A 21,360-nucleotide genomic window follows, 5' to 3' on the forward strand; every position below is an offset into this window, starting at 1 on the left:
GTGCTGCCTTCCTGAGAGTGAGTTTTGTGGAGTTTATATTCATGGGTATATGAATGCAAGGGTATATGTGTGTTCATTAGTGTATATATATATATAGGTAATTTTCTAACTTTGGTTTCAAAAATACATGCCTTCTGGGTAGGATTAGGATACAAGTCTATGCAGAGTGGAGAATGAGATGATCTGGTATATTATGGGCAAAACCACGCTGGAAAACTGGTAGATCAGGGACGGAGAGAGAGAGAGAGAGAGAGAGAGAGAGAGAGAACTGGCAGATTGGAAGGGCGAATCTGGAAAAACAGACTCCAGACATTGAAAGTGGCTATGATGCAAACAGGAACAACCCATTGTGATGACACAATGAATACCATTACCTTTCAGACCCTAGTATACATTTGGTTGGATCCAGACTATGGATGGAAGGATCTGTCAATGTCAGTTCTCTCAGTTTCTCATTTTCCCAATCTTAAATTCAGTTTTCCACATTTCTGCAGCAATCTGCAATTTTTTAAAAACAAATCCTCATGAAATATGTTGTGTTTTAGTGCAAATTTCTCGTGATATATACATTTTTATGCAGTTTTGACTGGTGTACACATTTTTGCAACAAATTTATCCTAATATTATGCATTTTGTATGTTATTTTCACTAATATTTACTTTTTTATGTACACTTTCCCATAATATACACATTTTGTAAACATTGGTTGGAGAATTGCATTACAAAATTTGAATAAGTGCAAATTTCAAAGGATGGCTGTGTTTCAGTTCTCATTATTTCAGAAAGTGCAAATTTGATATATTCAACTTTAAATGTAAACTGAATTGAATTTCTTCCCCATCCTAATCCAAACAAAGTTAGGCGCATTTAGTTCTCACTGAAATTAATAGGTTAAGCAAAGTCATGATGACTAAACTTTTATATGGATTTCAGTGTGATCTTAGTCTGGATCCAAGTCACTGTGGCTAGAATATGGGTTTTACTCCTTGGATAAGTAAATGAATGGGTGGCTAGCAATCCTAAGTGGCAGGACTTAGGAAAGAAAAGTCATTCTCATTGTGAAATTGAGCAATTCTTTCTTAAAGTCTGTAGAGATATTATGAGATCAGAAGGAGGGTTTGCAACATACTCTTTTCATAAATGTTAAGCTCTTCTTTTATAACCTCTAGCATTGATCTGGAGAAACAACAATAGTTGCATTGCAACTAGTACTGTATTAACCTGTGGCCATGGAACTTGTGGCCAATACACCCTTCATTCAAAGCATTCATTCATTTCCATAGAATGTTTGGAATCATCTCAGATTGGGCATTTGCTTATCTACCTAGAAAAATGTATAGCTTTCACTCAAACATTTACGTTACAAATCCCACTCCTGGGACTGCCCCTTTGCCTCCCATGATGACATCCCAGTTCACAAGAAGGATTTTGAAGCTGTGTAACAACTTGGCATGGCTCAAGTTTATTGAGGATCCATGTTAGAGAGCTCGGTTAGCAAAGAGCAGAGAGTGAACATATTTTTTCTGTTCCTGCCCTAAGGAATTAGGTTGGTTGAGGGAGAAAGAGATTTCACCACAAACCAAAGGCATGTCCGACGTGCTCCCCTCCCGTAGCTTTCTGTTTAATTAAGACTGTGCGGTGTGCTCTAGCCTACAATAAGCAGGGTTGCATCACGGCGGCTGCCATGGCTACTGAGGAACGGAGAAGAGATTAGCAAAGCAGAGGCAGCTGCCTCCACTTGCTATCCCACTGGCTGGCCCCCCGGCTGGAACTCTAGATTTTTCTTCTTTCCCCTCCTTTTTTTAATGAGACATTTGTAAGATTCTTTTGCCTTCCCAAAAGTTAGTTTGCTTGAGAAATCTGGCAGCCTAAGTGGCAACACTCTCTGTGTTGTTGTGGATTGTGCAAGAGCAGAGGAGTGGATGAGGAAAGAAACTCTTCTGTTTCGAGATCAGATCATGTCGAGCGCCGGCATCCTTCTCCTCTCCTCTCCCCTCCCCTCGCTTCGATGCCCCTTCAAGTGAAAATGCTGGTGCTAATTATGGAACCAACTGAAATCCCAGTGGATGACACCATCTGCAGCAAAGCTGATGAATTAGATTCTTAGCACCAGTGGTAGGAACCACACAGAGCATCCTGCAAATGAGACTGATACGGAGATAATGATGGGGGACACGGTTTGCTTCATTTATAATGACACTCTCTTCCAGAACAAATCTCTGCCAACCTTGTTCTCTCTCTGCACCCTCCTCTTCCTAATACGTTACGGCAGGTCAAACCGTCAGGATGACTTGGACAGTAAAGGTGGCTTTTGCATATGCCTGTATTACAGCATAGTCCCCCCTTTTTAGCTCCCCTCCCAAGCAGCTGAGGAAGTGGATTCTAGTCCTCAAAGGCTTATACCATATAACACATAATAGGTGCCACAATATTGTGTTGCTTTTTCTCCCAGGCAGAGTATCTCCTGCCATGCTCACTTGGTATGTTCCAAGAAAATGAGCCTCTCCCAAATGCTTTTTGGCTTGATGAGTCAATGGGTAAAATGAGCCTCAATTTACAGCCAGCAGTGAAATGCACGTGACAGATATAGCTGTTTTCCCATCCATGTTGTGAAATGTGTATGTATTGCACTCCACAGAAAAGAGACTATCTGCCAAACACAGGGACAGACTGAGCTTGTCCCACTTTTCTCACTATTTTGATGGAGCATGGGAGAGGCTCCAGGAGAAAAGGTCTTCAGGATTGAAAAAAAAGATGCTTTTGATACTTTCATCTAGGGATGGAATGATCTGTCAATTTTCAGTTTGGTTCTCACAGTTTCTCATTTTTCTTATCTTAAATTCTGTTCTGCACATTTCTGCAGCAATTTGTGATTTTTTTAAAAAAAACCCCATGAAAATTCTTCAGCATTTTAGTGCACATTTCTCCCAATAAGTCCATTTTTGTATGTAATTTTGACTAATGTACATATTTTTGCAAGCAATTTATCCTAATATAATGCATTTTCGTATATCATTATCGACAACATATTCATTTTGTGCATACTTTCTCTAATATATGCATTTTTGTCAGCGTTGCTTGGTTGGAGAACTGCATGGCCAAATTCCGATAAGTGCACATTTTGAAAGATGGCTGTGCATTGGTTCTCATATTGTTTTGGAAAGTGTGAATTTTGACTTTAAATGCTAACTGAATTGAATTTCTTTTCCATCCCTACTCTCATCTATGTCTGTCACCATTTTGAAAAAATAAATAAAATGGGAGGTGGGGAGGCTCCAATTTTGTTTAACGCACGCTGTCTGTAGTTACTGTAACAGCAACCTCACCACATCATTTCTCATAGAAATGTCAGCTATAAATAAAACTGAACAAAATAATAATTATCCCCTCTGAATTATGATTTTTGGACATGTGAGCAGTAAATGATAGACCTTTTGTGACACCCTGATACTTAGACAGACATGAATAGTGTTTAAAGGGTTCTGGCTTAGGGTTCTGGCTTGTTCACCCTAAATGAACTCAGGGCCTAACATGCAGACAGCAGGAAAGACAGTAGCAAACAAGGAAAGTTGAATGCTTCTGCTTTAATTGACGTTCTTACCATTTTAGATTAATGCAGCACCATGTGTCAAATTGACTTCTAGGATCTTGCATGAAGGTTAGGACTCACAACGGAATAAAGACTAATTTGCAGTAGGCACTTCCACTGCTATTACTCTGATTTAAGTATCTACTTAGCAGGGGTGGCCAAAGAATTTTTGACACTTGCACTGTACAGCATGATCTGAGAGGAGCAACCCGAGATGCGTTGCAATATTAAAGGGGATACTGGTTGCAATTCCTGAGTCACATGGAGCTGTGCGGGATCTGAGAGTTGCACCTCAGTATCCTATGAAGCAGTGCAAGGGATACAGAGGATCACATTCAAGCAACCTAATACATTTCTGCCCCACGTGACAAAGCAGATTGCTTGTCTTCAATATGGTCAGCTCTGCACCATCACAGTGGTAGATGCTATACAGAATTAGGGATGTAAGAAGGCATCACTGAATAGTGAGGTGTTTGGAGCACTTTCTTTTCTGATGTCAGTGGATAAGTTTCAGTTGCTGCACCCTGAAGATGTCCAGTTTGTACGACCACTTGTGTCTTGGACCCTTGACGTTCATGGCTGATAAAATTAATTAATTATGTAATGAATGCTTCCCTTCAAGAAGGTGTGGTCCCAGGCTGCCTGGAGGTGGTAGTAAGACCACTCCTGAAGAAACTTTATCTGAACTTAGAAGATCCTAACATCCCCTTTCTGGGCAAGGTTCTTGAGGTGGTGCTTGCCAGCCAGATCCAGGTAGTCTTGGAGGAGACAGATTTTCTAGATCCATTTCAATCGGGATTCAGGCCCAGGTTTGGTACAGAAACTGCCTTGGTCACCCTGTACAATGACGTGTCAGGAGAGAGACAGGGGGAGTGTGACTCTATTGATCCCTGGTGATCTTTCAATGGCTTTTGGTACCATCGCCCATGGTATGTTTCTGGGGTGACCGTCTGAGTTGGGTATTGGGGCACCACATTGAGGTGGTTCCATTTTTACTTGGATGGCCAGCTCCAGAAGGTGGTTCTTGGGGAGCATTGCACTGTTCCTTGGGTTCTCCAGTATGGGGTCCCTCAGGGATCGGTTCTGTCCCCCATGTTGTTTAACATCTAAAGAGCTGAATGGGGTGATACAGAGTTTTGGAGTGTGTTGTCATCAGTATGCTGATGACATACAGCTCTATTTCTCCTTTCCATCTTCTGTAGGTGAGGCAGTGGATGTGCTAAATCAGTGCTTGGTTATGATAGTGGACTGGATGAGGGACAATAAACTGAAGCTTAATCCAGATAAGACTGAGATGCTGTTGGTGGGTAGTCCCTCTGACTGGCTAAGTGGTGTGTGGCCTGCTCTAGATGGGATCACATTCCCACTGAAGGAGCAGGTTTGTTGTTTGGGGTTCTCCTGGATCTATTGCTATCACCTGAGGCACAGGTGGCCTCAGTGGCATGGAGCGCCTTTCATCAGCTTAGGCTGGTGGCCCAACTGCGACCTATCTGGACAGGGATAACCTGGTTGCAGTATTCTATGCTCTGGTAACCTCAAGGTTGGATTATTGTAATGTGCTTTATGTAGGACTGCCTTTGAAAACAGTTCAGAAGCGTCAGTTAGTGCAGAATGCAGCTGCCCGATTGTTGACAGGTTCAAGGTGAACAGAGCATATAACACCTATCCTATCCCAATTGCACTGCCTGCCTGTACACTTCCAAGCCCAATTCATAGTGCTGGTTTTGACCTATAAAGCTTTTTATGGCTCAGGACCCCAATATCTTTTGGAACGCCTCTCCCAATATGAACCTACCTGCACCCTTAGAACTTCCTCTGAGGCCCTTCTCCAGGTCCTCCCTCTGAGGGAAGCTCAGAGGGTGGTGACAAGGGAGAGGGTCTTTTCAGTTATGGCTCCCCGTCTGTGGAATGCACTCCCCAGTGAAGTGTGCCTAGTGTCTTCACTGACATCTTTTTTGGCACCAGGTAAAGACTTATCTTTTTATCAGGCATTTGATAGCCTAAGATGATGTTTTGCATTAGTGTGTTGCCAAACCTTTCTGTGGCTATATGGGGGTGGTTGTTTTGTTATTTGTTTTTATTGTATGGTCTATTTACTTTCATTTTCACAGTGTTGTAAGTCGCTTGGAGACCTTCAGGTAACAGCTAATACATGCATGGTTTGTGAACTAAAAACAACAGCAATGAATACTGGTTTTGCTGGATTGATTTCTGTTCCAGACATGGGATGAATTTTATTTATTTATTTATTTATTTATTGTATTTGTATACTGCCCCATAGCTGAAGCTGTCTGGGCAGTTTACAGTAACCGTTTCTGCTCCTGTTTCCATTTCTGTCTGAATTCTCTGACATCCCTACAGAGAATACATCAGAAGAACCCTGCTAGATCAGGCCATAAGTCCATCGAATCTACATCCTGCTTTTCACAGTGGTAAACCAGATACCTCTGGAAGCTACAATAATACAATAATCCAACAATCCACAGTAGTAGAAACTCAGCTAAAATGTACACTGCAGACCAGGAAGGAAAGACACCACCACGTCTGAGGCCATTTCCCGACTGTCACTGTTTTGCAAATATATTCAGTTGTATAATGGTAAATTTAGGTTACACAATTAAAATGGATTTGGCAAAACAAACCCATCTCCCAACCCCCAAAATATGTGTGTGTGTGTGTGTGTGTGTGTGTGTGTGTGTGTGTGTGTGTGTGTGTGTGTGTGTGTGTGTGTGTGAACAAAAGTGTGGGATAATGGCAAAGTTGGGCAATGTCATACAACCTTCATGCATACAAATCAATGTATGCTCAATAAACAGTGATATCATATAACATCAGCACAGATTTTGTGCAAACAAATCAGCACTGGTGTCAATAAATGGGTTGTCTGGAGGAGCCGAAGAGAATGCCAGAGTGATTAATGAGCACAGCCAAGGAAGCTAAGAAAAGGCAAGAAGATTTCCATCAGAAAATTACCCTAAGGAGAACAAAAAGGAACACAAACACTGGAAAAAGAAATGCAATCAGACAATAAGAGATGCAAAATAAACAAATAAATAAAAATAAATCAAGCATATCAATAAAAACATTAAGACCATAATAATATATTTAAACATGTCAGAATCAGGAAAAAAGCTGGGGAGACAGTTGGACCATATAGCATATAAAAGGACAAGTTGTGCTGAAGGGGAATTAAAATAGCTTCTGGAAAAGTGAGCCTAGTCTCATCAACTCACATGGATCAGCACCTGGTTAAAAAACAGGAAGCAGAGAATAAGAGTAAATGGATAATTCTCACAATGAAGGGGGAAAAGAGGGGGGCTCTCCATGGATTTGAATCGACCCGATGCTTTCAAACTTGTTCATTAATTTTCTAGAGTTAGGGTTCAGGGTGAGGTGGCCAACTTTGTATTTGACACAAAATTATTCATGGTGGTAAAGAGAGAAAAATATAGCAAAAAGCTCCAAAAGGATCTCTATAAACTGAGGCCATGGGCAATAAAATGGCAAATCTGATTTAATGGAAGTGTAATGTGATGCATATTAGGACAAAAATCTCCTAATTTCACTGATGGGGTCTGAGCTGGTAGTGACTGACCAGGATGATGATGGATAGATCAATGAAAATGCTAATCCAGTATGTGGCAGCTATGAAAAGGCAAATTCCCTACTAGAGATCGTTCTGGTCACTACATCTCAGAAAAGGAGATTGTAGAATTGGGAAAAGGTGGAGAAAAAATGGGAACCAAAATGATCAGGGACTGTATCAACTCAATGTCTGAAGAAAGGTGTATAAAATTATGCATAGTATGAAGAAAGTAGACAGAGAACAGTTGTTCTCCTTCTCTCTCATATTGCATTAGAATATCCAGTGAAGCCAATTGACAGGAGACCTAGGAAGTACTTCTTTACACAGCAATATTTAACCTATATTTGGATGATCACTGGATGATCACAAGATGCTTGACTAGATAGGCCTTTGGTTTGATCCAGGAGGACTCCTCTTCTTGTGTAATGAAGCCCAAAACCAAGACATGAAGGCAATAACTCTTCTCCCATTGCTGCTCCCCAGCAACTGGTATTCAGAGGCACACTGCCTCTCAACCTACCATTGCATATTATACAGCCACAAGAGTGGATTTTTCACATTCTGCAATGAGGTGAGGGCCCCCTGCAGATACCATCTTATCAGGAGGTTCTTTCTGTACAATATAGGAAACAGACCTTTAGTGTGGTGGCACCTACCCTGTGGAATTCCCTCCCCTTAAATATCAGGCAGGCGCCATCTCTGCTATCTTTTTGGTGCCTTTTGAAGACTTTCCTCTTCCAACAAGCCTTTTAAGTTGAGACCTATCCCAGTCTGCGTCTGTGTTAGAATTGCTTTTAATATGTCTTTTAATATCTTTAACCCTTTTTAAAAAGATGTTTTTAAAGTTTTTTAAAAATGTTTTTAACATTGTTTTGTTTTAATGTATTTTAAGGTCTTTTTATGATGTTTTAAAGTGTTTTTAGTGTTTCTGTTTGCTGCCCTGGGCTCCTGCTGGAAGGAAGGGTGGGGTATAAATAAAATAATAAATAAATTAATTAAAAATACCCCCATGCCATTCTGATGCTTCCCATAAGCTCATTTCAAAACAAAACCTTACAAAACACATAGTCCTGAACGTAGAAATGCTTGCTTAACAACCTTCTAAATTTTCATGGCAATACACAAAACAGCCAGAGAGAATCGAGAGTTCAAAGTGTAAAACGAGAGAAAAAAGTCCAGCCCCTGTTCGGCTTTTCTCTGTCAGTCTTCTCATAATTTGTTGAAATTAATTAAAAATCAGCCATGTTCACCTGTAATCCTAGTACTGCCCTTGCCCTATACTCTGACCTTCATCTTCTGCAGTTTAAAAGTTAAAAAATAATACCTGGCCAATTTTTAATTAATTTAAAAAATTTAGCATTGAAGTCAATGATAAGCCCAGGCATGCTCAGTAAGTGAGAACCAACTTTCAGTGTTCTAAAAGCCAGACTCATAGCTGCTGGGCTTGCCTATCCAGGGGGCCATACCCACACCAGACATTTATTTCACATGAGACAGTCATGGCTTCCCCCAATTAATCCTGGGATGTGTAGTTTGTGAAGGGTGCTGAGAAGAGACTCCTATTCCCCTGACACAGCTCCAGTGGCCAGAATGGTTTAACAGTCAGCCACTCTGATTGAAGCTCTGTGAGGGGAACAGGGCATCTCCTAGCAAATCTCAGCACGCTTCACTAACTACACTTCCCAGGATTCTTTGGGAGAAGCCATGACTATCTAAACTGAAATAACAGTCTGGTGTGGATGTGGCCAGGGACAGCTTTGGTTTAAATTTGAGTGGGAGGCCACATGTGCCTGCTGTAGAATAAAAAGGTGGGGGAAACGCTGAAAAGCAATGATACTGTTCATAATGTTTTCCTTTTGGAAAGGAAAGGGGCTTCCCCTCTGCCCAATGCCTGCCTACCCAATCTCCTCCCCTCCCCTCCCCAGGTCAATTTCATCTATACTAATCATGATTGCATGGGAGTAAATCCCATTGAACTCAATAAGCATGCAAATGATCAAACCTGCCCTCCCCCCTCCTCTCTCCCATCACCTCCCTTTTGCCCCTTCCCTCCCCTTTCCTTCATACCTCCCCTTCCCCTTCCAATCCCCTCCTTTCTCCTCCTCCTCCTTCTGCTCCTCTCTCCCCACCCTTTCTCCTCTCCTCTCCTCTGGCTCCTCCTCCTCCGTGGTCAGTTTTACCTATCCTAACCATGACTGCACAGGAGTAAATCCCACTGAACTCAATAAGCATGCACATGATCAGACCTGCCTTTTCCCTCTTTCCCCCTACTCTCCCTTCCTCCTCCCCTTCTTCCTTCCCTCCTCTCTTCCTTTTTACTCCTCCCCTGCCTACTCCAGCCCTCCCTCCCTTCCTCTTCTCCTCCTCCTCCCCAATGATCAGTTTTACCTATCCTAAGCATGATTGCATGGGATTAAATCCCACTGAACTCAATAAGCATGCACATGATTGATCCATGCTCAGCAAACTTGCACAGGATCCTATTTCTTACCTCCTGGATTAAAAAGCAAAGAAATTCACTAATAGGCAAAAAAGGCTTGTGGTTTAAGAACATACCTATAGCCAACAGATATTTCTATCAAACTTTAAAAAGCAGGAAAATTGGGCAGCTATAGGGAATGCACCAGGGGAGCAGGAGACCTGATCTCCTGTCTGAGATACTGTACTGCAGTACACATTTGGGTTGGTCTTTCACAGTCCAATCCACTTCTTGTGTAGCTTGGAAGGATTTGGTAACATACAATAAAAACAAATAATAAAACAACTACCCCTATACAGCCACAGAAAGGTTTGGCAACACACTAATGCAAAACATCAACTTAGGCTATCAAATGCCTGATAAAAAGATAAGTCTTTACCTGGTGCCAAAAAAAATGTCAGTGAAGACACTAGGCACACTTCACTGGGGAGTGCATTCCATAGACGGGGAGCCATAACTGAAAAGATCCTCTCCCTTGTCACCACCCTCTGAGCTTCCCTCAGAGGGAGGACCTGGAGAAGAGCCTCAGAGGAAGTTCTAAGGGTGCAGGTAGGTTCATATTGGGAGAGGCGTTCCAAAAGATATTGGGGTCCTGAGCCATAAAGAGCTTTATAGGTTCAAACCAGCACTATGAATTGGGCTTCAAAGTGTACTGATGACAACACACTCCCAAACTCTGTATGACCCCATTCAGTAGTTCCATGTAGACGTTAAACAATATGGAGGATAGAACTGACCCCTGCGGGACCCCACACTCCATAGCCAAGCAATGCTCCCCAAGAACCACTTTCTGGAGCTGGCCATTCAAGAAGGAATGAAACCACTGCAATGCTGTGCTCCCAACACCCAACTTACATAGTCGCCCCAGAAGGATACCATGGTTGATAATACTGAAAGCCACTGAAAGATCAAGGGGGATCAACAGAGTCACACTCCCCATCTCTCTCCCAACATGGGTCATCCTACAGGGTAACCAAGGCAGTTTCCTTAACGAAACCAGGCCTGAATCCCAATTGAAATGGATCTAGAAAATCTGTCTCCTCCAAGAGTTCCTGGCTCCGGCTGGCAAGCATCCCCTCAAGAACCTTGCCCAGAAAGGGGATGTTTGCCACTGGTCTGAAATTATCAGGATCTTCTAAGTTCAGGGAAAGCTTCTTTTGCCCCACGCCTGACCACCATGGCTTAAAGTTGCCAGATGATGAGGGGAAAATGCTTGTCAAATGAACCCACCAATTCCCTATGCAGCAAACGAATATTTCATATCTTTGCTCCACTTTTCATAATGTACGCAAATCTATTAGGCTTCTGATTAGATGCACGTACGATGCAATGCCTAGAAGCTTTTCCTGTTGTACAGAGCCATTACACACTAACCCATTTTAATACCTAATTTGAGCCTAGTGTTCAGATATGTTTCTGTTTTGGAAGGCTGTTGCTCCACATTACCCATATGATTCCTTCGCAGGCGCCAGTGTTGGCAATCCTTTTCAGAGGCAGCAGGCAGCTAATTTATGATAGGTAATTGAAGCTATGGGCTCCCAGGCCCTTCCATGTATATAGAAGAAACCATTCATAATACATGTGCAGAACAGGAAGACATTCTAAGAACACCAGCTGAGTATGAATAATTAACACATTAAAATTCTATTCTAGTTATTGGATTTCATACAAAACATCCTGCCTCTGCTTAGATACCACGATTCCAGTATTAGTTTAAAGTGTTTTGCATTAGCAAAGCATCGGAGCCAATTCCTGTGATGCACCAACTAAGAACTCCCAGAGAAGCAGCTTATTAACAAACTAAATGGAACTGTTCTCAGTTCATACTAGAGGGTGGGGAGAAATCCTCCCTAAATTTAAGGGCTAGTCCCTGAACCTGGATGCATTTATATACATTTATTATACAGTAGCATATACGAGCAATAGAAAATCTCTGTTGCTTTTAAAGCTATACAATTTATTATTTAAAATGTTTATAAAGCACATTTTTGTAATCTAAGGCAGTGTACACCATACAAAATAACAATAAGAGCAGTAACAACATGAATAAAAACACCAGTAAAAAAATCAATAAATACTGGTTAGTAAAAAGAAATCCACATTGCATAACACTGTTTTTAGGGAACATCTAAGAGAAGACAGGAATGATTCCTGCCAAATACTGGTAGGGAATTCTACTGGACAAAGCCTGCCACACTAAAGGCTTGGTCCCTAGTAAAGGTTAACTGAACCTCAGGAGTGTGGGGAACCGCAAGCAGCCCCCCATCAGAGGATCTTGTGATCAGGGTGGAGCATAATGGAGCAGAGCATCCTTAGGGATGAAGGATCTGTCAGTTTTGGTTCTCCCAGTTTCTCATTTTCCAATCTTAAATCCACTTCTCTATATTTCTGTGATTTTTTGTGATTTTTATAAAAAAAATCTTATGAAAATTCATCATTTTTGTATGCAGTTTTGACTAATGTACACATTTTTGCAAGCAATTTCTCCTAATGTAATGCATTTTTGTATGTTATTTTCACTTATACACACTTTTATGCACATTTCCCCCTCATACATGCATTTTTGTAAACATCTTTCAGTTGGAGAACTGTGTCACAAAATTCAGATAAGTACAAATTTTGGAGAATGGCTGTGTTTCTGTTCTCGTATTGTTTCAGAAAGTGAAAATTTGATAGATTTGGCTTAAATACAGACTGAATCAAATTTATCTCCCATTCCTAATGGTCCTTAAGGTACTTTGGGCCCAATTTGTTTAGGGCTTTGTGAATTGGCATAATAACCTTGAACGTGGCATGGTACCAAATTGGCAACCAGTGCAGCTCTCTCAGCAGAGGAATAACATGTTGCCAGTAGTCTGCTCTTGTGAGTAGTCTGGCCACTGTGTTCTGCACTAGCTGCAACATTTAGGCCAGATAAAAGGGCAACCCCACAAAAAGTGCATTACAGTAATCAAATCTTGATAAGCCCTGTCCCCAATGAAAAATACCTGTTTGTAACTGCAGTGGCTATTAATAATGGGTAGAGGGAATCAAGGCACCTCAAATGACATATTATGTTTGACCTTCAGAACCTGTTGCTTGCATTTTGGCAGCTTGTTCATAGGGAATATTTATGCATTCATTTATTGTATTATTAAATTTCTATCCCTTCTTCCCTCCCAAAGGAGCCTGGGGTGGGAATGCTTCTCTTGATAGTAGAAGCTTTGGCTAAGATGGAGAAAGTCTATAGAATGCTAAAAGATGGATCAACTCTCATTGTCCCTGGACATTGGCTGTGCTGGCTGAGGCTGATGGGAGTTGGGAATCCAATAACTTTTTTGGGGCACCATATTGGCTACCCTTGATGTATAGTATAGCATGTACTGGAGTGGCACTCTCATATCACCCTTAGGAGTTAACTTATGGCACGCTGACCCAAAAGATTGTCCACCACTGATTTACTGGAAACCTTCAATTACCTTCAGTGGTAGACTTCATATGAAGCAGATTGCCGGTAAAATAGGATTGGAAAAAAATCTTTGTTTTTAACTCTTATTTCCCAAACTGGCAGTGTAAATGAAATAAGGCTTTTTGTTACCATTTAAAACCATGTGCTTGAGTAAATTTGGATTAATCATGCTTAGTGCTTCTGGCAACCAGCCCTTGCAAGATGTGTTTTCATGATTTGGTACACTTTAATAAAAACTCCCACTGCCTTCAACAGAAGACAGAAGATGAAGGCCACAATCCTCTGCAAACATACTTCAGAGTAAATCCCATTGAATCAATAGATCATCTTTGAGTGGACATGGGTAGGTTTGGGCTGCATGCGCTCATTATTATGGGACACAATCCAGCCAAACCTCAGCACATAAATCCCATTGATTTCAGTTAGACAGAAATTCCATTGAAATCAATGGGACTTAATGTCCCAATTTTTAGTGCAGCTGCTTGGAAGCAGTCATTGAAATTTAGTTGGAAGAGGTCAATGGGATCTAAAAATAAATGAGTGAGTGAGTGAGTGAGCTTATTTATTATCATGGTTTTAAAGTGATGGACTTGGGCTTGATCCTCCCCATTCTTTCTTGCCATACAAAAGGAGAAAGCCCAGAGGTTTCTCCACTCAAATAATAAATGGCCTATTTAACCAGTAACTACAGGATATTTTCCCCAATATACATCAAGATAAGGTAAGGTGTACTTTTTAAAGTACAACCTTTGGACACAATTTTAAACCAAAGTGTTTTAATGAGTTCATGCACATTATGTAAGATTCTTCCTTTATACTTTACAAATGACAATGCATTTACTTGTATATAAAATAATTTTATAATACATAATTTAAATCAAGCAATTGCCTCATAAATGACTGAAACCCATTATTCTTGAGTTTATATGAGAATATTCACTCACTAGTTTAGAATGGAGCAGTAAGAGAATAGTATGTGTAGATCTTAGCTTAGATCTGCAGGCTTTAATCTGATATATTTATTAGGAATGTGTTACAAAGTAGCTAACAGAAAATAATGAACTAAATCAGGTGTGGAGAATCTGTAGCCCTTCAAATGTTGCTGGACTACCATCCCCATAATCTCTTCACCTTGGCTACACAGGCTGAGGCTAATGGGAATTGGAGTCCAACAACAACTGAAGGGCCATAGGTTACCCACCCTTGAACAAAATGACAGTGGTTTGTGCTCTTGTACAACTCCCATTCATTTCATTTCATAAACATTCAGAAAATCTTTTGAGATCTTGTTGACAATCCAGCACTAATACAAAATTCATCTCAGCTACATCACTGCATTTTTTAGATAAGAAAATGTGTGCGTTTCATTCAAGAAGTTTAGGAGGGAAATTAAAAAGAAAATCGTGTTTTAATTAAAAGGTTCAGCTTCAATGCATATTCCTGTAGAGTAATGCATTGTGCCAGGGTTCCTCTTCAGTCACACTTTCATTAGCACCACTTCTAGAGAGTGATCATCAGGGTGCAGTCAGATTTGATGACAACAGCACATATACTTTATTCACTTTTAGATAGGTGTCTCTCTAAATTTTCTAATTGTACGATTTGCTTTCATTATGAATCAGATGCATGGCTCTTCTGAAAACAGAGGTGACATATCCCAGGATTCAGAGGCAAGTTAATGTGTAGAGTTGTGGCACGGAATACCAGCTACTGGAAGCAACAGTAGGAGGGTCTGTTGCCTTCATCTTCTGTTTGAGGGTTTTCCAGAGGTATCTGGTTGACCACTATAGGAAACAGGATGGTGGACTAGATGCTCTGCTACTCTGATCCAGGAGGGCTGTTCTTATGTTTTTAAATTGGGGGGGGGAGGTCACCCATTTGAAGACCTCAGCTTTCCTTTTGAAAGAAGACAATGATAAACTACAGGAAATTCTGACAAATTCCTTTATCAAGGGCATGCATTTTAGATATTATCCCTGGTGTCAAAATTGTTGTTAAAAGGTGCCCTAGATAAAGGAATTTGTCCCAAATGGTACATGTATTTTAGGATTGGAGTGTGCATATATGTAACTGTGGGTTATTGTTAGGGCCGCACCAGAGGGTGGCTAGGTTGGGCCCTGTCCAAGGGCAACTGGAGCCCAGAGGGGCCCCTCCTTAGAGTGGGAGGGTAGCACTCCTGTTCCACAATCCACAGCAGTGTTGGCTCCCGACCCTGCCATTGAATGCAGAGAGGGAGCTCCCAGGCACCCCCCAATACAGTCAGTGCAGGCTTCAATAAGCCCACACACATGCACTACCTACCTCTCCCGTCCCTGTGAATGATGTGTGCTCTGTACACGCATGCCTGCCATCAACCAAGATGGCAGCGGGGGCTTCCCTAAGTGCTGATGCCCCACTGCCATATTGGCTGATGGTAGGCATGTGTGTGCAGTGTGCACTTCATTCACAGGGATGGAAGAAGTAGGTGGGATTTGCAGGCTGGCTTATTAGCCCTGCACTGCCTGTGTGGGGGAATTGGGCTACAGTGCCATGGGCCCAGGACAGACTGTGATTATTGTGGTTGGGAGAAGGAGATTTAAAATGATGGCTCATAGTCAACTTCAGAGTGAAGAAAATAGGGTTGGTTAAATTCAGTACTAGGTTTTGACTCTTTTCCACAGACTGCAGAAATGATGCAAAATTAATGTATCATTTTAGAAAAGACTAGAATGAATTGGAAGCCTCAGCTTGCAGGTGATCCTTTTGTTTTTGTTGCCATTCAGAGACCTGAAAAAATGTGAACTGATGGGTAAAAAAATGAGTTAAATGCTTTGTGAAGTGAAATGCGTTACAGAAATTATGTAACAATAATGAGAGCTACATGACTCTTTATGTTCTGCCACCAAGTTATTACCAGAAACTACTGGGAGAAGGTCCTAGGGCAAATTGACAGATAGCTTATATTGGCACTCTGAACTACTGGCAGAGAAGAAATGCCAAATCTCTGCATGGATAGATTTGGCACACAATACACTGACATGCAGTTGACCATCTTTGTCTGAAGGAAACTCCAATAAAGCTATAACTAAAAAATTGTTACTTCCTAAAGTTTAGCATTCAGTTATTATATTTATATCCTTTCTTTTTTTAATGGAAAGGCAAGATAAAAAATACTATTAATAAATAAAAGACAATAATATTCTTGGGAATTCTCATCTATGCAATATACAGAACTACAGTTTAGCTTCAGCAGTAGACATGCATCTTCAAGCCATTCTCTAAGCCCCTGTTCTTAAACTGGTGGGTCAAGACCCACTGAGGTGGATCACAACAACAGCCCTACCTCTAACTAAATATATGGTACTAAAAACACTAAGGGTACAATCCAACTGGCATTTACAGCAGGCTGAGGGGAGCTGGATATGGCGGACCTCTGGCTGAGCCGGCTGGGCAACGGCTCAGCTGGGCTACACCAGACTACGGCGGCATAAGTCCCTCATCCCAGCTCAGCCAGAGGTCTGCCGGAGAAGCCCCGTGTAAGGGTGGAAGCTGGAGGAAGGCCTGCAAAAGGGGTGTTCTGGGGGCATGTTGGAGGAGGGGCTGAGGGAGAGGGACTTACCTGATATCCAGGTTCTGTTCGGCTCCTTCCCACGGCCCTCTGTAGCAGTAGCCAGTACACCAGCAAAATGGGTGGTAGAAGGAAACATGTAGTTTGCTTCATTCTGCCACGCCCTGCTGGTGCAGCCAGCATCCTCTTTCCATGAGTCCTTTCAGTGGCAACTGGATGTGGTGGCTCATGCCACCAGCTCTGTCTCCTCCAGCCTTGCCCAAGCCCGCCTCCAGCAAGTTGGATAGCTCTGCCCATGAGTCACCAAATGTATTTGTGGGCTAAAGGTGGATCCCAGGTCTGAAGAGCTTGAAGATACCGCAAAGCCATTTCAAGGCATGTGACACCAAACATTTCAAAGGAAATCTTTGAGAATGTCCTTGGAGAGGTATCATTTGCTGCTTTTCAATCTGATGACCTTTTTATTCCCTCTCCTCATTAATTCCATTGCTGTCCTCTGGCTTATAATACAAGTGATCATACTGCACAACATACTACACCATATTGTGTCAAGAAGTGTGGAAGAGAGTGATCCTTTTCTTCTTTTCAGGCTGTAATCCTATACCCACTTACCTGGGAGTAAACCCCATTGAACTAAATGAAGCTTGCTTCTGAGTGGACATGTACAGGATTGCACGGCTAGTCACCTTAAATAGTTAAACTTGACACTCCGGGTTCCCCAACAGCCCTAAAGTTCCTGGGGGTGATTTATACCACACCAGCTATGAGTAATGGCAAAGTCAAAGAAAGTAACTTCTATGAACCCAAGGAAGAACTAGACAACTGCTGTTGATTTGTTTATGCTGAAAACAAAGATCATGACCTTAAATCTGTCTTTGAGGTCCATGAAATCAATGAGCATGATCCGGAATGTGCTTAAATTTCTTCCATTAAAATCAGTGACATTTAACATTGTTTGACTGGATCATGAAAGCATACAAACATAAGGAGAGCCCTGCTAGATCTCTCAATGGCCAACCAGTGACCTACAGGAAGCCCACAAGCAGGGCATGAGTGCAATAGCATTCTGCAGCAACTAGAATTCAGAGGCATGCTGCCTCCCAGTACCAAGAGAGGGAGGTGTGTGGAGCACAACGTGGTGCGAGCACAGCGGCAACAGAAGTGGCAGGTTGTGGAGGCTCAGCACCTGCAACATGCTGCGCTCCTCATGTCTTGCCCCTCCCTATCTTAGAAAACAGCAGTGATGCCTGCCATCTGGAAGCCAGGCACACAATGCTGTCCTACCTTCACTGCCCCCCTGACTGCTACTGTCACCTCTGATCCTGGTGGTAATATACAAACCTCATGACTAGTAGCCATTGATAGCTTTTACCTCCATGAATCTGCCCAGTTCCCCTTTAAAGTCATCTAGTATCATGCCTAAGTAGAGCATGCAGACAACTAAGATTCATGCCAGGAAATGCATGTTGCGGTGGGGGTGGGGGGCTAGAAACCAAGAATCCAGCCTATCACTCAGTGTAATGGTGTGAATGAGTCAAAGCCCATGGCAGTGGTATATATAGAGCACAACATTTTTGTTGTTTCACTTGAGTGGCAAATATAGTACAACACCTTTATTGTTTCATTGTCAACGAGGAAAACTGGTTGTTGTAGACCATTAGATGATTCATATCATTTTACACTTTCTGTAGCCTTATTCTTTTAGGAGATGTTTGGCTGTGAATAAAGAACACAGAAGAACGTATCTCACTCTGTCTTAATAATAGGTTGTCAAATCGTGGTTTTTTTTAATCAGAGGGGCTTCTCTGTTTGTTGTTTGTCATGTTATCTTTAAACGCTGAATTTAAATCTTGTACTCCTGCCAATTTTATTTTCTCAAGGTATGCATATATTAAAGCTCCCTGCCTTCTTAACTGTTTTCTTGCTAGCATGCACGCTGTTTCACTCCTCAAGGAAGTCAGCATCCCAGGTGTATTGGGTACTGAGGCCAAATCACCTGGTATCAGGAACTGTTGACCACTGCCTCCCGTGGCAACTCATGTCACTACAGCTTCTTAGTAAAGAACTTTCCAGACCGACTCCACCCAGGTTTCTTCTGGGCAGGAAATCTGTATAAGAGGGCTTCCTTGGTCAGTAGAACATTACTTGAACACTAATGTCTACCTGAGCTCCGGTCTGTCTCTTCTTTGACCCTGGCTTGCCCTCAGACCCCACTCCTTGGTTGACTTTAAATTGCTGGCCACAGCCCAGCCGTAACACCAGGCAAAACATCAAGCAGTATTTTTTTTAGTGGAAGCGGTATTCCTATGGCCTGCTGGTATACAACCTTGCAATGGTTCTTCTCTGATCTGGATACTGGAAGGGTAGTAGGCCATCTTGAGGTCCATTAGAGTGTTGTGCTCAGGATAAAGTTTCGGAGGGCTTCTTAACAGAATCAGTTCTGGGATGTATCCCCTGTATGTAGTTGAGTCTCTGATCAGTTCACATGGTCAAGGAGTTAATCTGAAACTGAAGACAATGAAAACCCAGACTCTTGCCACACTTCAAGATAGGGTTGCCAGGTTCCTGGCCTGAGACTGATCCTGTATCTTTAGGAGAAAAGTCAGCCAAGTGCAGGTGTTCTTGCAACCCTGTAATGAGAAAAACCAGAAGGTGGAATTCTCCCTTTCCCATGCATAACCTTTAAAGATACAGAAGACCTCTTGGAGGCCAGGCCTGGCAACCAAGAGGTCTTCTGTATCTTTAAAAGTTGTGCAGGCAGAAGGAAGAATTCCACCTTGTGGTTTTTCTCATTACAGGATTGCAAGAACACCTGCACTTGGCTGACTTTCTCTTCTCCTGTAGATACAGGATCAGTCTTAGGCCAGGAACCTGGCAACCCTACTTCAAGATAACACAGCATTATGGCCATTAACTCAGATAAAGTTCAGGCATGCATTGTTACTGAAATTCAGGATGCATTGTTACTGCATAGTGATCCAACCTTGGGATTCCCTACTTCTGTAAACAAGATGAACTGATTCATCCTAACTTTATATTGAATTAGCAGCCTTAGAGACATCCCCATGAAGAAAGTTGCAGTCACTTCAAAACTATTGGAATGTGTTGGCTTGTCAGACCTTGCGGCAAAGTCCTAATTCAGGTGTGAGAGATGAGGATCAGAAGGGCTGGAGACATTGTCAACAACAGGCTAGAGCTCTTGCACTGGATCAGACAGACTAGGGGTAAAGGGTTAGAGGCAAGTAGGGAGTCAGACCCCAGCAGAAGGTCAAGTTCCAAGGCAGCAGGGTTTAAGGGGTCAGAAGCAGAAATAGCTTGAATGTTTCTTCCTGGGGTGGGGAAACTATGGCCCTCCAGATGTTGTTGGACTACAGTTCCCATCATCCCTCACCACCATTGGCTTTGTTGTCTGGGGCTAATGAGAGGTGGAATCCATAGGTTATCCATCCCAGACATAGGCAGTAGTGTGCATATACTGTGTACCTTCCCTCATATGCCAATAACTGCAGGAAACAGGAAGGATCAGACTACAAAAAGTTAGATTCCCATTGACAGGATTGAAATCTGTTAGAAAGAAGCTTAAGTCAAGAGGGTGAGCCCTGTTATCAACATGACAAACAGGGTTGCCAGGTTCTTGGCCTGAGACTGATCCTGTATCTTTAGGAGAAGAGAAAGTCAGCCAAGTGCAGGTGTTCTTGCAACAATGTAATGGGAAAAACCACAAGGTGGAATTCTCCCTTCCCCCTCCACAACTTTTAAAGATACAGAAGTCCTCTTGGAGACTGGAAACAAAGAGGTCTTCTGTATCTTTAAAAGTTGTGCAGGGGGAAGGGAGAATTTCACCTTGTGGTTTTTCCTATTACTGCGTTGCAAGAAAACCTGCACTTGGCTGAATTTTGTCTTCTCTTAAAGATACAGAATCATTCTCAGCCCGTGAGCCTGGCAACCCTAGTGATGACATTAAAAAACTGATGTAAACCAAACTATACAAGATGAACAAAAAACAGAGTGAACCATCAAAATATTCAGAATCAAAAACTGTGGAGGTCACAGTTGTGTGATGCAAGAATTCACTATTGGAAAGAAAAAATGGGCAAAGAACAAGATGTGAAACATGCTCCCGAAAAAGAAGAACGCATAATGACCTACCTGTTGACATCAAGCAGGCACCTTCACTGCTCTCTTTCTGGAGCCTGCTTAAAACATTTTTGTTTAGGCAAGCCTATTCAGACATGTAGAAATTACATGCGTCTTAATATGTTTTTAGTTTATTGTTGATTTTAATTAGTTTTGGAATGCTTTTAAATACTTGTTTTTAATTGTCTTTGATTGTTAAATTTAATGTTTTATTTCAATTTTTTGGGTAAACCACTTAGAGGTTTTATCACAATCAGGTGCCTGGACTCGCTGGTGGGCTTGATGACGGTCAATAAGCTGAGTCTGAATACTAGCAAGACAGAGGCGCTGTGGCTTGGTGGTTCTTAAGTTCAGATAATTGGTCAGTTGCCTGCTTTGGATGGGGGTCATAGCCAGTTTGTAGTCTGGGGGTGCTCCTGGATCCATCTTTGTCACTAGAGGCCCAGCTGACCTCAGTGGCTAGGAGTGCTTTTTACCAGCTTCGGCTGATAAGACAGCTACGGCTGTTTCTGGACCAGGATAGCCTGACCACTGTTGTCCATGCACTGGTAACCTCCAGGTAGGATTACTGTAA

The sequence above is a fragment of the Rhineura floridana genome, chromosome 4 (assembly GCF_030035675.1).
Source record: "Rhineura floridana isolate rRhiFlo1 chromosome 4, rRhiFlo1.hap2, whole genome shotgun sequence".
Lineage (NCBI taxonomy): Eukaryota > Metazoa > Chordata > Lepidosauria > Squamata > Rhineuridae > Rhineura > Rhineura floridana.